The following is an 18,526-nucleotide window of genomic DNA, read 5'->3' on the forward strand; positions in this document are numbered from 1 at the left end:
GATTCGGTTTGCCAATATTTTATTGAGGATTTTTGCATCAATGTTCATCAAGGATATTGGTCTAAAGTTCTCTTTTTTGGTTGTGTCTCTGCCCGGCTTTGGTATCAGGATGATGCTGGCCTCATAAAATGAGTTAGGGCGGATTCCCTCTTTTTCTATTGATTGGAATAGTTTCAGAAGGAATGGTGCCAGTTCCTCCTTGTACCTCTGGTAGAATTCGGGTGTGAATCCATCTGGTCCTGGACTCTTTTTGGTTGGTAAGCTATTGATTATTGCCACAATTTCAGCTCCTGTTATTGGTCTATTCAGAGATTCAACTTCTTCCCGGTTTAGTCTTGGGAGGGTGTATGTGTCGAGGAATTTATCCATTTCTTCTAGATTTTCTAGTTTATTTGCGTAGAGGTGTTTGTAGTATTCTCTGATGGTAGTTTGTATTTCTGTGGGATTGGTGGTGATATCCCCTTTATCATTTTTTATTGTGTCTATTTGATTCTTCTCTCTTTTTTTCTTTATTAGTCTTGCTAGCGGTCTATCAATGTCTATCATGCCTAAAATATTGTAGTAATTCTTTAATATCATGAAATATCCATTACATGATCTAATTTCAATTGTCACAGTTTTAAAAATTTGTTTGCTTGTTTTATTGTCACTCAAATCAGGTTCCAAATAAAAACCATCTTTGTCAAAAAAATAAATAAATAAATAAATATAAAAATGTGCCAATAAGCAGACAAAAACATTGAATAACATCATTAATCATTAGGGAAATGCAAATGAAACTGATAGTATTACACACTACATACCTTTAGAATAGCTAATATTGACACCATTGACCATATCAAATGCTGGTGAAAATGTGAAGCAAGTGAAAAATCGCATGCATTGCTTGAGGAGGATAACATAATACAAACTCTTTAGAAACTGGTCTAGAATTTTCTTAGAAAGTTACTATACTACTTTTACATTGCCAGTGTAATAAATTACCACGAACTTGGTAGCTCAAAGTAATGCTACGGGAAAAATCTCTTTCTCTGCCCTTTACAGTTCCTAGAGGTTGCCTGAATTCCTTAGATCATGGCTACTTCCTTCAGCTTCAAAGCCAGCAATGTTGCTTTCTCTGATCCTAGTCCATTGTCAAATCTTTCTTTCTCTCTCTCTGACTGTAGCCAATAATTGTTTTTCACTTTTAAGGATTTATGTTACTAGATTGAGCCCACCCAGATAATCCAGAATAATGTCCCTATCTCTCCTCGAACATGTACATCTTCTATTCAGCCAGACTCAAGGCAGCTGTCATGCAGACTTCAGGAGCTTCTTGCTTCAACGGCCCTCTTTTCTTTCATACATTATTTTTAATCATATCTGCAAATTCACTTTTTCCATGTAATGTAACATCTTCACATATGAAAAGGATTAAGGTGTGGGAATCTTTAAGGAGGCATTTTTCCTACTGACCATGGTTATCTTCAAATTTACTTCTAGATATTTACTCAAGAGAAAAAAGAATGTATAAAGTTGTATGTATAAAAAAGACATATGAAAGTATCCCTAGCAACCTTATTCATACTAACCAAATATTAGAAACAACCCAAATGTCACAATTTGAATGGATAAACAAATTATGGTATATTTCAATATAATGTAATATCACCTGGCATTAAAAGGAACAGACTACTGATACATGCAACAATATTGATGAATCTCAAAAGCATGCTGATTGAAAAAAAGGAAGCAAACTATAATGCATACTGTATTACTTTGTTTATATGATTTTTAAGAACTGGTGATAGAAATTGTAATAGTGGTTGCCTCTAAAGGGGTCAGGGCTAGATACTGAGAGATAGTATAAGGGACCATTATGGGGTGGTGGGAATGTTCTATATTGTGTTAGAGGTATGGGTTATTTATACTGGAATGCCAATAGTTTTAACTTAAGTAGACACTTGATAATGTATTTTGGGGGGTACCAATTCTTTAGGCACATTGAGCGATTTTCTTTCTACCGTTCTTAAGGGAAAAAAGGAAGATTGAATACTTTAGGATTAAACAACAAAAACTCACTTCAATAAAAAACCTTGCCTTTGTTATTGAGCTTTTATTCTTCTAGTGAGTACCATTAGTGAAATAAACTAGGCATTAGGGATTAAAAAAAAAAAGCCCTAGACTAAAATACAACCACCACCAGCAAAACATAAACATCCTCTACTATTAGATTAACTGATGTGTTAATAATGAAATAAAATTTAAAATAAAATGACACATATATAAAAACTGAAAGCATAAATTTTAGCATAATATAGGACTAAAATTTTATTCCTTAAAGGTCTTGCTATTATTAAGACTATTAATTATAGCTTACATTAATTTACCAACTGTTGTTTGGCAGACACTAGCAAGACATCTTACATTATATTAATATTCAATGTGACCTTACACAGTAGGTTTTATCACCATTTTATAGAAGAAAGAACTGAATATTAAAGTTGATAAGCAACTTGCCCAAGTCTACCTGACTCTTAAGTGGCAGAGCAGTGTTTAACAAAAAAATGCCTGGTTTCAAGCCCCCTTCTACACACACACACAAACACACAGGTAGAGAGATAGTTACCTAATTTAGAAGAACATTATCCGATATGTGATATAACTTTCACCTAGAAAGTATTTAGACTGCCATGTATAGAAGAGAAAGAGTACAACGTTCAACTGGGAATTTACTTGCCCTGAAGGCATACTTTGGAACAATACCTGGGGCCATCAACAAGATATATTGTCTTTACTTCCCTGGTGTATTCCTGAATAAGACCCACATGTCATCGTGACAAGGAAACTAGGTAAATCAAAGGATATGAAACTTGTGTTCTCTGTCCTGTTCCTTCATTTACCCAAGACCTTGGAGAAGTCACTTGACTTGCCTAGCTTTCAGTATTTCTGGTCTATATAATGTTCAACATTTTAGATTATTACGACCCAGTAATACTGTTCTTTGAAACAGTTACAGTGTGTCCACTGTGGACATTAGTATGTAATAATTAAATATTGTAAAAGAAAAAATGCACTGGACCAGTTAAACCAGTAAGGAAGACATTATTCATGACTGTTGCAATAGGAGAGACTTTTGCAATAAGGGAGAAAGTTTGAATCCAACTGTGCTGAAACGAAAGGCAGGGAGATTCTTAATGCTGGTATGAGCTAATGGAGAACATTAAGATATCAGTCCAGGTGATTGGGCCATTTGTGTTTGCTAGTTGGTGCTTAGCAAAGTTAGGCTGTTATATTTCCACAGGGACTGAGACAGGGTTCTATCTTTCTTGATGATTACATTTCAAATGGATGACTCCTAGGTCTTTGAGAAAGACATTTCTGGGCGACAGAAGATACACTTCTCAAAAGGGCAAAGAAAGGGTTTACAAGTTTTCTTAAAATAAATACTCTAAGGAAAGAAAAAACAGGAGCCTGTAGTCAAGATGCCTGTTTAAAATTTTGTCAAGTTCAGGATGGAGTAGACGGCTAGGCTGGATGTAGCTAGGATGAATAGGAGACCTAAATTAAGATTAATTAGGGGGTTGGGTATGGGGAGGGGGGCTCATAATAGGAGAGCGATGGTGAGGGCTAGGGCGGGGGAGATGATATAAAGGGTGATGGTCGATGTGGAAGGTTTTAGGGGCTCTTTGGTGAATAGTTTTAGGGCGTCGGCAAAGGGTTGTAGTAGACCGTAGGGGCCCACAGTGTTGGGTCCTTTGCGTAGTTGTGTGTAGCCAAGGATTTTTCGTTCGGTCAGCATTATTCGAGTGCTGTAGGCGCTTGTTAGGGAGGTGGCGATAAGAGTAATAGACAGGGCTCAGGTGTTGATATAGGACGTGTTTGCGGTTTCGATGATAAGGTCTTTGGAGTAGAAACCTGAGAGGAAAGGTATTCCCGTGAGGGCTAGGCTGCTAATGGTGAGGGAGGTTGAGGTTAGCGGTATGGTTTTAAGTAGTCCTCCTATTTTTCGAATGTCCTGTTCGTTGTTGAGTATTTTTCTTAACAGTGCTTTGGTTTCTTGACTCTAACACAACATTTGTAGAGGGAAGGGGACAGTACTACTCATTACATTTACTTCATGGCAATATCTACTATAAAGTTAGCTTCTTCCTCCTGTTTTATATTTACATTTTGCTTAATCCCTTCTCTCTTCTTAGTGCTGAGCACAGTGGTTGTTCCATATATGTGTGATAATTAGAAAGACAAAGTGATTAAAGAGTTTAGAATAAAAGAATAAAGAAAGGAATGAATGAATACAATTTGATGGTACACTCATTGGTGAAATGATAAAGGCAATATGTCAAAATGCGCTGGTATTGTAGGTAGTGACATTAGATGTTCAGGTAAAAGTAGCACAAACTTTCTAATTTCTAAAATCAGAGGACCCTGTTAGGGACTTAAGATTTAATTTCATTACAGACTGTGTGTGTGTGTGTGTGTGTGTGTGTGTGTGTGCCTCAAGTTAAAGAAAAACTTTAGATCTATTTATAAATTATAAAGCAACATACCAATATACTTGAAAGTGGAATTTCTTACAGTATTTTTCCTTCCCTTTTAGAAGCACTCCCTACACTTATTGTTTATTACTTGGTCAGTGCTTATTTTCTTCACTGGAATTGGAGAGGTCAGGAATAATTTCTGACTCACTCATCTTATATCGTTTCTACAAAAAATAGTGCCTGGTGCATAATAGGAACTTAATAAATATTGTTGAATGAAAGAGTACACATTAATAGAAATGTTAAATTATTTCCTAACCCAAGTTAAACAAAACAAACCCTCCCCTGTTTAAGAAGGAGGTACTTTTTACTGCCTTTCTTTGCTTTCCAAATGCATCACAGAAAGTTCTCGAATCCTCTGTTGTCTAACTGGTACTTTCTGATAGACTCATTGTTTTGCTGAATCTGCCAAGTCAAGTCAGAATTAATTTCACATTTGAATTTTAATGGATATAATGATTCTCTGATTCCAGGTAGGATTAATCTAGCACTTTGGCAAGATTTTATATAGCGGCCATTTGAAATATATTCAAATGATATGTTTTGAGAATAAGGACATTGGATTTCAGGGATATGAGATTTAATAATTCATCCAAAGGTAGAAAATGATTGGGTCAAGAGTTCAGGTTGCTTGCTATTCATTTCTTTTCTGTCTATTGAAAAACTCTGTTGTGATGGCAGTTCTTTTCAAACCTTATGTATTGTGACTAAAAACTTATTTAATTACTTATTTTTGCTTCATTAAAAGGAATACTTCCATTTTCATGAATCAATATCATCAGTTCAGTCTCTGTTTTATAAAATGTAACCACTGGTTGGCTTATGAAGACCTTCTGTATTAATTACATGTGTTTGTACATGTGGTTTGGGGGTTAGTGAGGCACTCTAAATGACGAATTGAGCTCAAACATTTGTATTAATATTGCATTTTTTTAGCTGAAATACTTAGTTTACTTGTTGGTTAGTTATTGCAAACTTTAGTCTCATTTTTTGATGAAATGGATAATTTATTTCTATTTCTAAAATAAATACTGTTTTTGTACTTTTGTTGGTTACATATACACACAGAATTCATTGTGGCAAACAGGACATGCATCTTTATGTACATTAAATATTGAAGAATCTCTAAGTATAAAAAGTAACAGGAAAAACTCAGTTAAAATGAATCTACTTAACACTAAAATGTCACAATGTTAGCAGCAGTGAACAGGTCTGCAGCAACCTCAATTCTTCCCTCCTCAGAAGAAGGAATTTGACCGAGGGGCATAGGGCACAGTGAGAGACTGAGGCAAGTTTTAGAGCAGGAGTGAAAGTTAATTAAAAAGTTTTAGAACAGGAATGAAAGGAAGTAATATACACTTTGAAGAGGCCAAGTGGCAACTTGGGAGATTCAAGTGCATGGTTTGACTTTTTACTTGGGGTTTTGTATATTGGCATGCATCCAGGGGGTTGCATCTCTCTTACTCTGATTCTTCCCTTGGGGTGGGCTGTCCGTATGCACAGTGGCCTGCCAGCACATGGAAGGGGCCACATGAGCAGTATGTTTACTAAAGTTGTACACACGCTCACTTCAGGCATTTTTCCTTTACCAGTCGAGTGTTCCCAGAGGAAGGTCATACACCGGTTAAACTCTGCCATTTTGCCTCTTAGTGTGCATGCTTGAGTCCACTTTCCCAAATCCTGAGATCTTATCAGGAAGCTGCTGATTACCAGCTTCAGGCACTTTCTTTCTACTGGGAGACTCCTTTCCCTGGCATTGGCTGCAAAAAATTATTATTTTAGACAGAGAGTTGAGCAACTACCTGACCATCACCTGATCTTGCCTGACATTCCTGGTGGGGTAGAGGCGGCCCTCTCCTGCCCTGCTCATGTCTGCCTAACTACCTACTCTAACAATAATAAAGAGTGAAGGCCGGGTACGGTGGCTTATGCCTGAAATCCCAGCACTTTGGGAGGCCAAGGAAGGTGGATCACCTGAAGTCAGGAGTTCAAGACCAGCCTGGCCAACATGGCAAAACCCCATCTCTACTAAAAATAAAAAAAATAAAATAAAATAAAATAAAGTTAGCCAGGCCTGGTGGCACATGCCTGTAATCTCGGCTACTTGAGAGGCTGAGACAGGAGAATCACTTGGACCCAGGAGGCAGAGGCTGCATTGAGCCAAGATCACGCCACTGCATTCCAGCCTGGGTGACAGAGTAAAACTCTGTCTCAAAAGAAAAAAAAAAAGAGTAAAAACAAGTTTGCTTGGGACTTAGAAAAAGAACTATAAAAGTACTTTTTATATTTAAAAATTAGGTGGTAAATAATTATTAGAAAATAAGTGATCCTTTGTAATGTACAATTTTCATCAGATTGAGTGATAGAAATATATGACTTAGTTTACTTTTGACTTTTGCAGCAACATCATTATAAGGTTCATGACTACAAAAACATTCAAGGGCTTCATCAATTTTCCTAGCAGCCTCAATTAATATTTTAATACCTAAATCATTTTCTCTTAAGACACACCCTTATCAATTTTTTCTTCAAGCAAAATTTTATTTTTTGGTTATTATTTGAATTTCTCTAACATTTATTAAGTATGTTATCAGGCACTGTTATACATAATTTATAGGCATTAACTTATTTCATCCTCACAAAATCAGTGTTTAATAAGAACTGTCATCTTCCTATTGTACAGATCAAAAATTAAAGGCAAGAGAGAATAAGTTTGCTACCCAATATTCAGAGTTAGTACATGATAAGGCAAGAATTCCAACTGAAGCAGCCTCCAAAATTCATACACTTAGATGTCAACGCCCAAAATGAGATTGTCTCATAAACATTAAGATTTTGTTTGGGAAATGTCCGTCTTTAACACGTTTGTGGAATCACTTAGGATACTTTTCCCTTGTTTTTACACCTGCAGTATTATTTTTCACGGACTCATACATTATGTAGAAGATATGTTTGAGTGAATACTAATTTCATAATCAGTTTACTCATGGGTCTTTACATCTTATGACAATTTTTGCTTTTTTTGAACCTGGTAAATGTGGGGACTCTGACAAATAATGCTCACTAACAAGTTCCTACTGTACCTGTTAATAAATATATGTACGTCTATAGGGATATACATGAACTGACCAACAGGTAAACACAAAGAAGGTACACATAAGACTAGTACCTAGGCATTGTGACTTCCAGCACTATTCGTTGAACTGGTTAAAAATCCCAGAAACAGAGGGAAACTTGTCTTCTCCTTCTTGCCCCACCGCTCACAAGGCCTATGTGTACTAGCTCATGTTAAAAAGATTCCTGAACAAGAAAGAATGATTTTGAGTTTCAGCAGAACGTTCCTTCAGAGAAAGTTCTTTGTAAGAAGTAATCTTTTAAGTCTCTCACTGTTAAAGCAAATGGGGTAAAATTTAACCTTTAAAATTTATGTCATTCATTTATTAACTTCTAAAATCTTAACGTTGATTTTTCTATTATTTTTCATTTAATTCTCAAGCATGTGGACTAGCTAAGTTGATCTACAAGTCTACAGAGTCTACATCCCCTAAGTTATTGACAACTATTTTGTGTATGATATGATTTAGCTGTATCCTCAGCCAAATCTCATCATGAATTGTAGCTTCCATAATCCCCATGTATTGTAGGAGGGACTCTGTGGGAGGGAATTGAATCATGAGGGTGTTTCCCATGCTGTTCTTGTGATGGCAAGTAAGTCTCGTGAGATCTGATGGTTTTATAAAGGGTAGTTCCCCCGCACATGCTCTTTTGCCTGCTGCCATGTAAGATGTGCCTTTGCTCCTCCTTAGCCTTCCACCATGATTGTCAGGCCTCCCCAGCCATGTGGAACTATGAATCCGTTAAACCTCTTTTTCTTCATAAATTACCCAGTTTCAGGTATTTCTTCATAGGAGTGTAAAAATGGACTAATACAGTGTAAAATAAAAAGACGTGGTTTACCAAGCTGTATTCACAGCTTTTTAATTTAAATTCTGGACACACTTTCACAGTTATGTTGAATGTCAAGAAATATCACTCTGTATAACTTTTAATTTTTTTCCTCTTATTGTCAATTATCACTTTACCATGTATTGTGATCTATAGAAATGTCAAGATCAAAGTGAACACTAATCCCGGAAAGTGAGGTAGCTTTGTATTTTCTACCATGGCCAGGTGCATCTATGGTTTGATCTTTGCTGATTTATAAAACTGCTCTAATCCTGCCCATGATTTACTTTCTTTATTTCTTTTCCAAAGGCAAGAAGGCTTCATGTTGCTTTCTTTAAATCTCAACTGCTGACTTTTCAATTCTCTAGGGGAACAAATTTTATTTCAAAAAGTATGCTTGGAAAATTGAGTGATGAACTTTTTCAAATTGTAAGATTGTTAGCACATCACTACCAGGATATGTAATGATAGTCTTCTTAATTTTTTTTTGTATGCAGACTAAGTAAAAATAACAAAGTCTTTTATTTTTCTGTGCAAATAACACTTCTTGGTGAATTCTCAGTATTTTTGGCCATATGGCTCTTTGCTAGAAGTAAACAGCTACTGGCAAAACTCTTCACTGATTTTACAGTTGTGAAATTGTAAGTAGACAGTGTTATAATCCAGCAGAGCAATGCATCTTGTACCTCTTGCCAGGGAGGGTCATGTGTAAGCCCAAAGGAGAGTGATCTCTCTTGTATCTATATGATTTAGCACTTTATTACATTGTATTATCCTTTTATTGTTTATTTTTTTCTAATTTCTTATTTTTGAGAAATATCATAAGTTCTTTGGGGCCAGGGATTGTGGCACCTGATTGTTCTAACCTTTTCATTTTCTCTTTTTTTTTGCCTAAAATCCTAGCACATAATGCTTGTACTTGAAATTCAATACCATTTACTATTTAATAATTCATATCTAAATCGATATGATTTTAAAAAGTAACTTCCCTACATACGAACAGAATGGGTGAACTTCATAAATCTGCTGAAGTTATCTTCAACAAAAATTGTGAAAGTATATTTATTAATTCAACTTCTTTACCCATCTCCTATTTTTATATGCTTAAAATATTTCTTTCTCCTGTTACAATAATGCTAAATTTTATTTTGGTCCTTCCTGATAGATACTATTAAATGATGACAAATTAAATAAAAAGGAAATGATGTTTCTTATATAAGATTGGCAACTGAAACAAGCAGGTTTTAGTAAGATAAATTTGATTCTTTTCTATGAGGATAAACTTGTAGAAGTATGAATAAGGAAACTATAGCCCAGTGCGGTGGCTCACGCCTGTAATCCCAACACTTTGGGAGGCCGAAGTGGGAGGATCATGAGGTCAGGAGACGAGGACCATCCTGGCCAACACGGTGAAACTCTGTCTCACTAAAAATACAAAAAATTAGCTGGGCGTGGTGGCGTGTGCCTGTAGTCCCAGCTACTCGGGAAGCTGAGGCAGGAGAATCGCTTGAACCCGGTAGGCGGAGGTTGCAGTGAGCTGAGATCGCGCCATTGCACTCCAGCCTGGGCAACAAGAGCAAAACTCAAACTCAAAAAACAAAAAATCATCAGCTTTCTATATATTCATTTATGACTTGACAGTGCAGGGAACATGGATTACAGACCAGGAACATACTACAGACCCCTAATACATTCAGCCCTATCTGCCTCTGCATTCTCAGGAAGGAATATGTTTACTACTGGCCCTTTGCTCATTCCCTGAATTTAAGTTTTCTTGTCACATAAAGGCAGCATTTTAATCCATGAGTGTCTCAGTACCATCCATAGTCAATGGTATTTTAAGAAACTCCCCATGTGATACTTCTCTTTAGAAAGCTCTCTGCATCATGCTTATTAAGTTATATCACACCCAACAAGATTTCCTTGTAAATCTCCTCGGAGAACCCACTGAGAGTCTAAATAGAGAGAACCACTGATTAACTGGAAAACTCAATTAATCATCATTGTTTTCTTTTTCTTCTTGAGCTGTAGTTGAAGGATAAAGAAGTTAATAGCAATAACAATAGCAGTAACAAAAGGATTATAAATGAATAAAATGTTTTCTACAGTGTGACTAGGATCTGTCAAGACTAATTCTGATCTCTGGTGGACAAATTTTTAGCCCTGAGGCTGCTCACAAATCATGGGAAAAATAAATTCGATTTCCTACAGTGTACTTTCCAAGGTATACATGGTCTAACGCATTTAAGAAATATTTCAACCCACTAGTAGGAGGAAAGAAAAAACATTCATGACGCTCTATGAACAGGAAATTTTATTTTGTAAGATTGTACTGTTGTTTAACTCTTTTACCTAGTCAATGTTTATAATCATTATACACATTGTCTTCCATATCTTTTGAACAAATCTGGCAAGCTCTTAATGCTTCCCTGGCTCTGGGAGTGAAGTTCTGCATCTACACACAAGGTGGGGGCCGAAGCGCCTGAACCTTTTCTTAGAGGTGAATGAGTCAGGAGTGGACTTAGTTCAAGCTGGAGAAGCAGCCTCTCTCTCCATCTGGTCCAACTGCATGTGGCTAGAACCAAGGACACATGTTCTCAGGTGCTGTGTGGATACTGTGTGCAGAGAAAATCAGAGAAAAGTGGTCTGCAGGTAGAAGCACATGAGCCAGGAAAGAGCCTGTGTGACCCAAGAGAGCAAGAAACCTAGAGCACAGCAGTCTTGGTGCCTAGCAGCTTTTTCTTTCCTGATTCTAGGCTTTCCTGGCTCTACATTCTGCTTTTGAATTGTATTACATGAACCTTGATCCTGAAATATGCTTAGTCAGTACTAGTACACTTCCAATGTTTACAGCCAAAAAATCTTAACTCACACACACTTAGTAGCAGTTAAGTCCTTTTTATCTATATTTCTTGTACTCCTAGAAACTATTTTTCTCATCATGACGTTTTTTATAACTGTCATTATGATGTACTCCTAGAAACTATTTTTCTCATCATGATGTTTTTTATAACTGTCATTATGATGTACTCCTAGAAACTATTTTTCTCATCATGACGTTTTTTATAACTGTCGTTATGATGTGCTTCCTATACAAAGCAAAGTACTTGTATTATCAGATTCTCACTACTTTGAAGTAGGTACTATTATGATCTCCCCTAGACAAATGAGGAAAATGAGGCACAAAGTGTTTACAGATATTGCGAGAGAGATTGTGATGAAATGGGGGTTTGGTCCTAAGCATTTTGGTCCAGAGCCCATATTCATAAACCCCAATTCAGTTTTGAAAATAAAATAATAGAGAAAAAGTTCATGTACAACATATGGAACTAGAATTTAAAAATTTGTGTCTATATTTGTTAGAATATGTGTATATCTATGTGTGTGTGTTTGTGTGTATCCTTGTATATACGGAACACTCACCCATCCCAACTGTATGTGGAAAATGTCATGTGAAATTATGAGAATATTCATATGTTCTTTGTTTCTTGATATACTTCCTTGGAATGTTTCCTTCAGTTATTACATCTCTGAGTGAAAAATGACACATTGCACAATGGCCGTAATCAGGCCATGGGTGCCTACTGTTGATACATGTGCTCACACAGACCTCTGAACTGAATCCCCAATTTAGACTGCTGCCTTCTGTAAGCAGTCGTCATCTTTGCATAATCTCTTCACTCTGAGCTCTATCCAGGAAAACCCAGTGAGACAGGGTGAATTTAAAAGGCCACCATAAACTGAGCCACGAATTACCAACAGATCCAGTGGTTCAAGAATAATTTCCTCTTCAGCTTGAAATGTAAGTATGGCTCACTGAGAAGCCATATTACCTCCTGATTCCAAGGAAGGCCTGTCAAAGCAGAACTCACAGAACGTAAAGTTTTTAAAGTGCATTTGTTATAGCTTGCTAGTCTGCCTATTAAAGTGAAACACTACACACCGTTAAACCTTCAAACTAGCACTGCAAAAATACTTATCAAAAATACAGCCTCTGGGAGATTTGTTTACTCTAGAAATATGCTGTCTTTGCAGTTACTTTTTCCTTAATGAGAAGGCAGTGCAGGATTTGTCTTTTTCATTGGAGGGCAAAAAGCCAAATAAAGGGAATTGCCCTTAAAGTGACATGGCAATACCCAATTCCTAGGCAGGGTTTGGAAATCTTTCTGAAAACACTTTACGTTCTGAAATAAAAGAAAACCAGTAGTGTTGCCTGAAAATTTTGTATTCAGCAAGTTACTGATCTATAATATGATAGTTGAAAATGTGAGTCTGAAAATAAGCCCCTCCATGTAGGAAGCACTGTTTTCCTAAAAGCAAGAAGCCATATATTCCTTTGCATTTGGGTTAATGCAAAATTATCAGGAGCTTAGGGAATGATAATGAGTTGAATTGGTACTGTTTTGAAGCATTGTAAAAGTTTCCATTAAAAGTTTAGAAGTGACGCCGTCTCCAGTTACTAGAAGATTCTGGCCTCCATTTGTAAACCTGTGCATGCATTCCGTTCTTTGGCTTGCTCCTTGAGTATGGCATTTGCTTGGAGAGCATGTGACCTGCCTTGTCAAACAATACAGGGTAGAGTAAAGGTGGAGGCAAATAAATAAATAAATCAGTAAAGCTTCAGAGGCATTTTCTTGCTTTTGCCATTTAATTTTTCATTTGGGCTATAAATGGCATCTCAGACAGAAGGAAGCCTCCTGGGTTTGTCAGGATTCTCTGCTGGCCTAATCATGAGCATGACACATGTAGAAGTGAGGCACTGAGAGAATTAGTGATTGCGGCAAGAAGAAAGGAAGAGTGATCAATTATTCACTACATGCCACCAAATACAAGAAGCATGACCACTGCTTGTCTCTCACCTTCTCTCCTCTGTGCACAAACAAAGCTATTCCCACAGCCTACATGCCACTGAAAGAAATATTCCCTTCAAGCAATTCTCATTTTCACCAATCCATTTACATCTGACTTTATAAGTGGACAACCATAATTAAGGAAATAAGTTAATGAATGTTCTCTTAGTTAGCTTCCTTAATTTCTTCCTCTCCATTTATTAAAACAGAAAAGAAACAAAAAAGACCTAGGTGAGTGACCTTGAGAATAAATTTATATATAAAATTGGTTTAGGAAATACCTGTAACATGTTAAAAGTAATGCAAAGGGTTTGGTAAATTCTTTCTGATTTTCTGTGTTTTAAGAGACACTTTCCATCATGAAAAGTCAGAGAAATTATCCTGACACTAAAGAGCATTCCAATCACTTGTTTTCTTTGTGGATTCAGGTAGCAGTCATTTCATCGATAGATATTCTTGAGCAAAGGAAAATGGGCAAGTTTGTAACTCTTCAGTGGTAATCATTGCTTTGTGACCCATCTCTGTCATTGATGAAGTGTGTCATTTTGGGTAGCTCAAACTTGTGATATCCAAGCTTCTTTTGTCTATATAATACCCCATCTTCCAGTAATACCTACTTTACAGGGTTGTTAGAAGAATTAAATGAGATGATATTTGTAAAAACATTCAATCAATGTTACTTCCCATATACCCATTTATACCTTTTGCAAAATTGTTCTGCATATTTGCTGGTTATTAAAATTTACAATGGATACCATCAGAGGCCAGCAAATGGGTATCTACTCTCTCTCAGATTTTAATATGCTCTATATTGCTTTTGCATCTGAAAGAACCACTTATGGATGCTTTCAAAATATCTTTTTTTCTGAGTTCTATAATATATTTATTATGTAGATTTATCATTTGCTAAAACTCGATGTGTGCCGAGAGCTATGTTAAGCTATCTTTGGCTTATATAGCTCTTTGAAGCCTCACAGTCATCCTCAGAAAAATGTATTATAATTTCCATTTTACAGATGAATACATTGAGACTCAGAGGGCTTAAGTATCCTCTATCCCAGACCTGTGAAAATCCAGTCAATGGTCTTTACTAAGGTTTCTCATCTCTTTAATATACAGGCAAATTTCCTGGGTGTATTAGTCCATTTCACACTGCTGTAAAGATACTACCAAAGACTGGGTAATTTATAAAGGAAAGAGGTTTAATTGACTCACAGTTTTACATGGCTGGGGTGGCCTCAGGAAACTTACAATCATGGTGGAGGGTGAAGCAGGCGCATCTTACGTGGCAGCAGGTAAGAGAGAGTGAGTGTGTGAGAGCACGGGAAAAACCATCATTTATAAAACCAACAGATCTCATGAGAATTCATTGACTATCATGAGAGCAGCATGGGGGAAACTGCCCCCACAATCCAATCACCTCCCATAGGGTCCCTCCCTCGACACATGGGGATTATGGAGATTACAATTCAAAATGAGATTTGGCTGGGGATACAGCCAAACCATATCACTGGGAAATCTTGTTAAGATGGAGACTCAGTAGGTTTGGGATGAAGCCTTGAAGTCTTCATTTCTAACAAGCTCCTCAATGGGGCCAATGCTGCTGGTCCTCACACCACACTTACTGTTGCAAGAATCTAAAACACTCTGCCATACAACTTAAATCTAATCATGAACACTCAGTAAATATCAAATAAAAAATGAAAACTAGTCAAAGGCTGGAGAGAGAAGGATGACATCTGATGATTTGCTCAGGTTAAAATTTCTGGAATTAATGACTAATTTTTTGTTGGGCTCACATCATAGTAAGAACAGGTCTTTGACTTTGTTACAAATGACTTTGCCATATTCATGTGTTTCCCTTCATTGAGCCAGTTTGCTGGACCCCACTGAGCTCCAAGCCATATTTGGCCTGCTAGAGATTCTTGACCATACAGTACCAAAAGGGAATGTTGCTAAACCATTCATAGTAGACTAGGGGATGTTGCCTTTACCATCTGGCTACTTTCCAGATCCTTCCCTCACTTGTCATGTATCGGTCTTTCTGACTGATCACCAACACTAAAATTCATGTTGGCCTCAGCTGAGAAATCATCAGAGTGAATTTATTATTAAAATAATAGTAACCTAACATTAGGGAAAGAAAAAATATAATGAGGGAAATGAGGAGCAGAGAGAAAAAAGGAGGAAAAAAATAGCAGAGAAGAGGAAGGAATATAAACACAAGGACCACAGACTTTAGAACTGTTGATGTCTCAGAACCCAGGAAATAAGAATGGTTAATAGAAAAAGAAGAAATCCTAGGAGCTAGCCTGACACTTGCTTTCATGCAGAAAATGATGTTTGTCATCTATCACTGTCTTAGTCCAGAGCCAGTTTTTCCCTTTGCCCCACGTGTGCCATGTGACTTTGTTTCCAAATTGTTTACTCTCCATCCCCCTCCTTGTAAGAAATAATAAAGGAGTCAACAATAGACATTAATGGGGAGGATCTAATACATGGCAGGCACTGTGGTCAACAAGTGGGAATTGGGACTCTGATCTCATGAAGCAGAGTCTAATGGGGAAGCCAGGGGCCTCATCCAAATGCAACAACCCCCACTGAGGCAGAACCTCTGACCTCTAGCCTACAATTCCTAAAGTTCTCTTTTCTGAACTTCATTAATAAACCTTTGCCACTGGACCACAAACTGTTCTTTATAAATGTGTAGTTCAACTAATAGGAAAAAAAGCAACTTTTCATCATTGTGTTCACGTAGGTGTGCAGAGGCAAGTATACACCTGTGTGTTTCTTTCAACGTTGCACAATATTATATTACATATTTACAATTATTGTGGTTAATGTACATTCTGATTGCCCACATAAACATAACTAGGCTTGCTGATAGACACATCCAAGCCAGATAAAGCCAGAAGGAGGGCTGGAGGGAAGGAGGGAGGGGGAGAGAGAGAGTGAGTGAGTGTGTGTGTGTTTGTGTAAGAGAATACAAGTTAAGTAAAGCAAACTATGACTTTTTTTGCTTTCATTCTATATGACAAAGATCGCCTGGGCCAGAGGTGATATAAATACATGCTCATATAAGTACATGTTAATGACTTCATCGAACAAAAATCCTCAGGTATGGTTCTAGCACAAGGGAGCAAAAGTAAGTGTAGAACTTCTATTTATGGAGATTACAGTCTAGTAGAAGAGACAGTCATAAGAATAATGCAAATGCATGTACAAACATGCACCAAGAACATGTTATAAAATAGATTTCTCTTACAATGGAGTATATTAAGAAAGGAATCTGAACGAAGGTGACTTTTGGAGAGGGAAGCTTTCCTTAGGAGGTGACTTGAACTGAACTTTAAAAGATAACTCAGGAAAACCTGTAAATGGGAGCAACCCTGTTGTGGAAGGGCAATTGAAATGTTCCAGGAACTCCACAGCCAGTGTATCTGGAGGTCAGAGAACATAGCAGGAGGTACAAACAGAGGCCATAGGTAACCTGTGGTCCCTTTGATGCAGTGAAGGATGGCAATAACCATGTAAGTAAAACATAGTGTTTATTTGATTCAACCCTAGCCACGATATTTTGGGTATGTGGGGAAGGGGTGTGAAACAGTGATATGACTTGGATCTGTGTCCCTGCCCAAATCTCAAGTCGAGTTGTAATCCCCAGTGTTGAAGGTGGGGCCTGCTGAGAGGCGACTGGATCATGGGGGTGGAGTTATGAATGGTTTAGCAACATTCCCTTTTGGTACTGTGTAGTGAGTGAGATCTGGTTGTTTAAAATTGTGTGGCACCTCCCCCAACCCCTTGCTTCTGCTCTGGCCATGTAAGATGTGCCCGCTTTCCCTTTGCCTTCTGCCATGATTCTAAGTTCCCTGAGGCCTGCCCAGAAGCAGATTCTGCCATGCTTCCTGTACAGCCTGTGGAACTGTGAGTGAATTAAGACTCTTTTCTTTGTAAATTATTCAGTCTCATGTATTTCTTTAGAGCAGTGTGAGAACTGATTAATACATACAGGTACCGGGGAACACAGTTCTCATTTCCTTGTCTCTCAGCCACATTGTTCTGAGGTTCCTTCTGGAATTATCACCCATTGTCCATGTGTTTAGGTGCCCAGGCCAAAGTCATCTTCTCTTGATTCTGACATTACCTATAGAGATATCCTTTGCTACTTCCTACTTGCTTTTATGCTACAGCAGAAACTGGGATAAAGGAGACAGAAAACTATCTTCAGTTGGGTTTGCATTATAATCTATTGTATAACAAAACTGGTGTTTTATGTAGATTTCTAAATATTTTCCATAGGGACTGGAATGATGGAACACTTTACTGGGGCCATTGCAAATGGTGGTGTAAGGTGTGCAGGGACCAACTTGTGTGACAGATCTGCTAAACAATCCATCATCACCATTGTCCTTGCCTCAGCCTTGCCCACCCTCATTCTTTGAACTGGTTCCCTCAGTTTTCCAAGGATTTCATTCCCATGAGGAATGAAAATCCCTCTCACATAGACTCCTGATCAAATCATGAACCCAAACATATCCCCATCTGTAGGACACCTCCTGTGATGTGTATTCACTGCTCAGCTTCCAGATTCTAAAAATGTGTGCTATGATGTAAGTCCCAAATAAATGTAAATGAGTTAAAATTTTACTGAACGTCTACTATGAGCTTAACACATTTAATATTTTGGAAAATATCAATGCCCAATTCCTTTACTATAATTTATCAATGTAGAAATTGGGATAAGTTTAAAATTGAGAGGCCCAGTAATTGGGCTTATATCCCTGTTGCCTCAATGATCAGGCGCGTGATCTTAGGAAAGTCACTAAGTTCCTTTGTGCTCGAATTTCCTTTTTTATTTTTTGAAAGAAGAGTGGAGACACTGCTTCATTCATTCATTCATTCATTTCATATATCTTGCATGCCTGTTATACAGAAGATAGTAGAAACCCCAGGGATACAAGGTTGAGAAACAGAAACTTGTGTTCCACATTTGTGAAAATTATAGTCTGCAGCACAAGGTTATTCTCAAAATCAACAAGATAATGGCTGTGAAAATACTTTGAAAATGACAAATATTGCACATGCATTAATTTTACTCATCACCCCCATGCTTAAGAAATTCAGAAGATTTTTCAGGGCAACAATGATAATATGAATAAAACACGTAGAAATAAGTTTTACAGAAAAGGATATACCTGTGTAGTGTATTTT

Source organism: Pongo pygmaeus, chromosome 4, assembly GCF_028885625.2.
Source record: "Pongo pygmaeus isolate AG05252 chromosome 4, NHGRI_mPonPyg2-v2.0_pri, whole genome shotgun sequence".
Taxonomy (NCBI): Eukaryota; Metazoa; Chordata; class Mammalia; order Primates; family Hominidae; genus Pongo; species Pongo pygmaeus.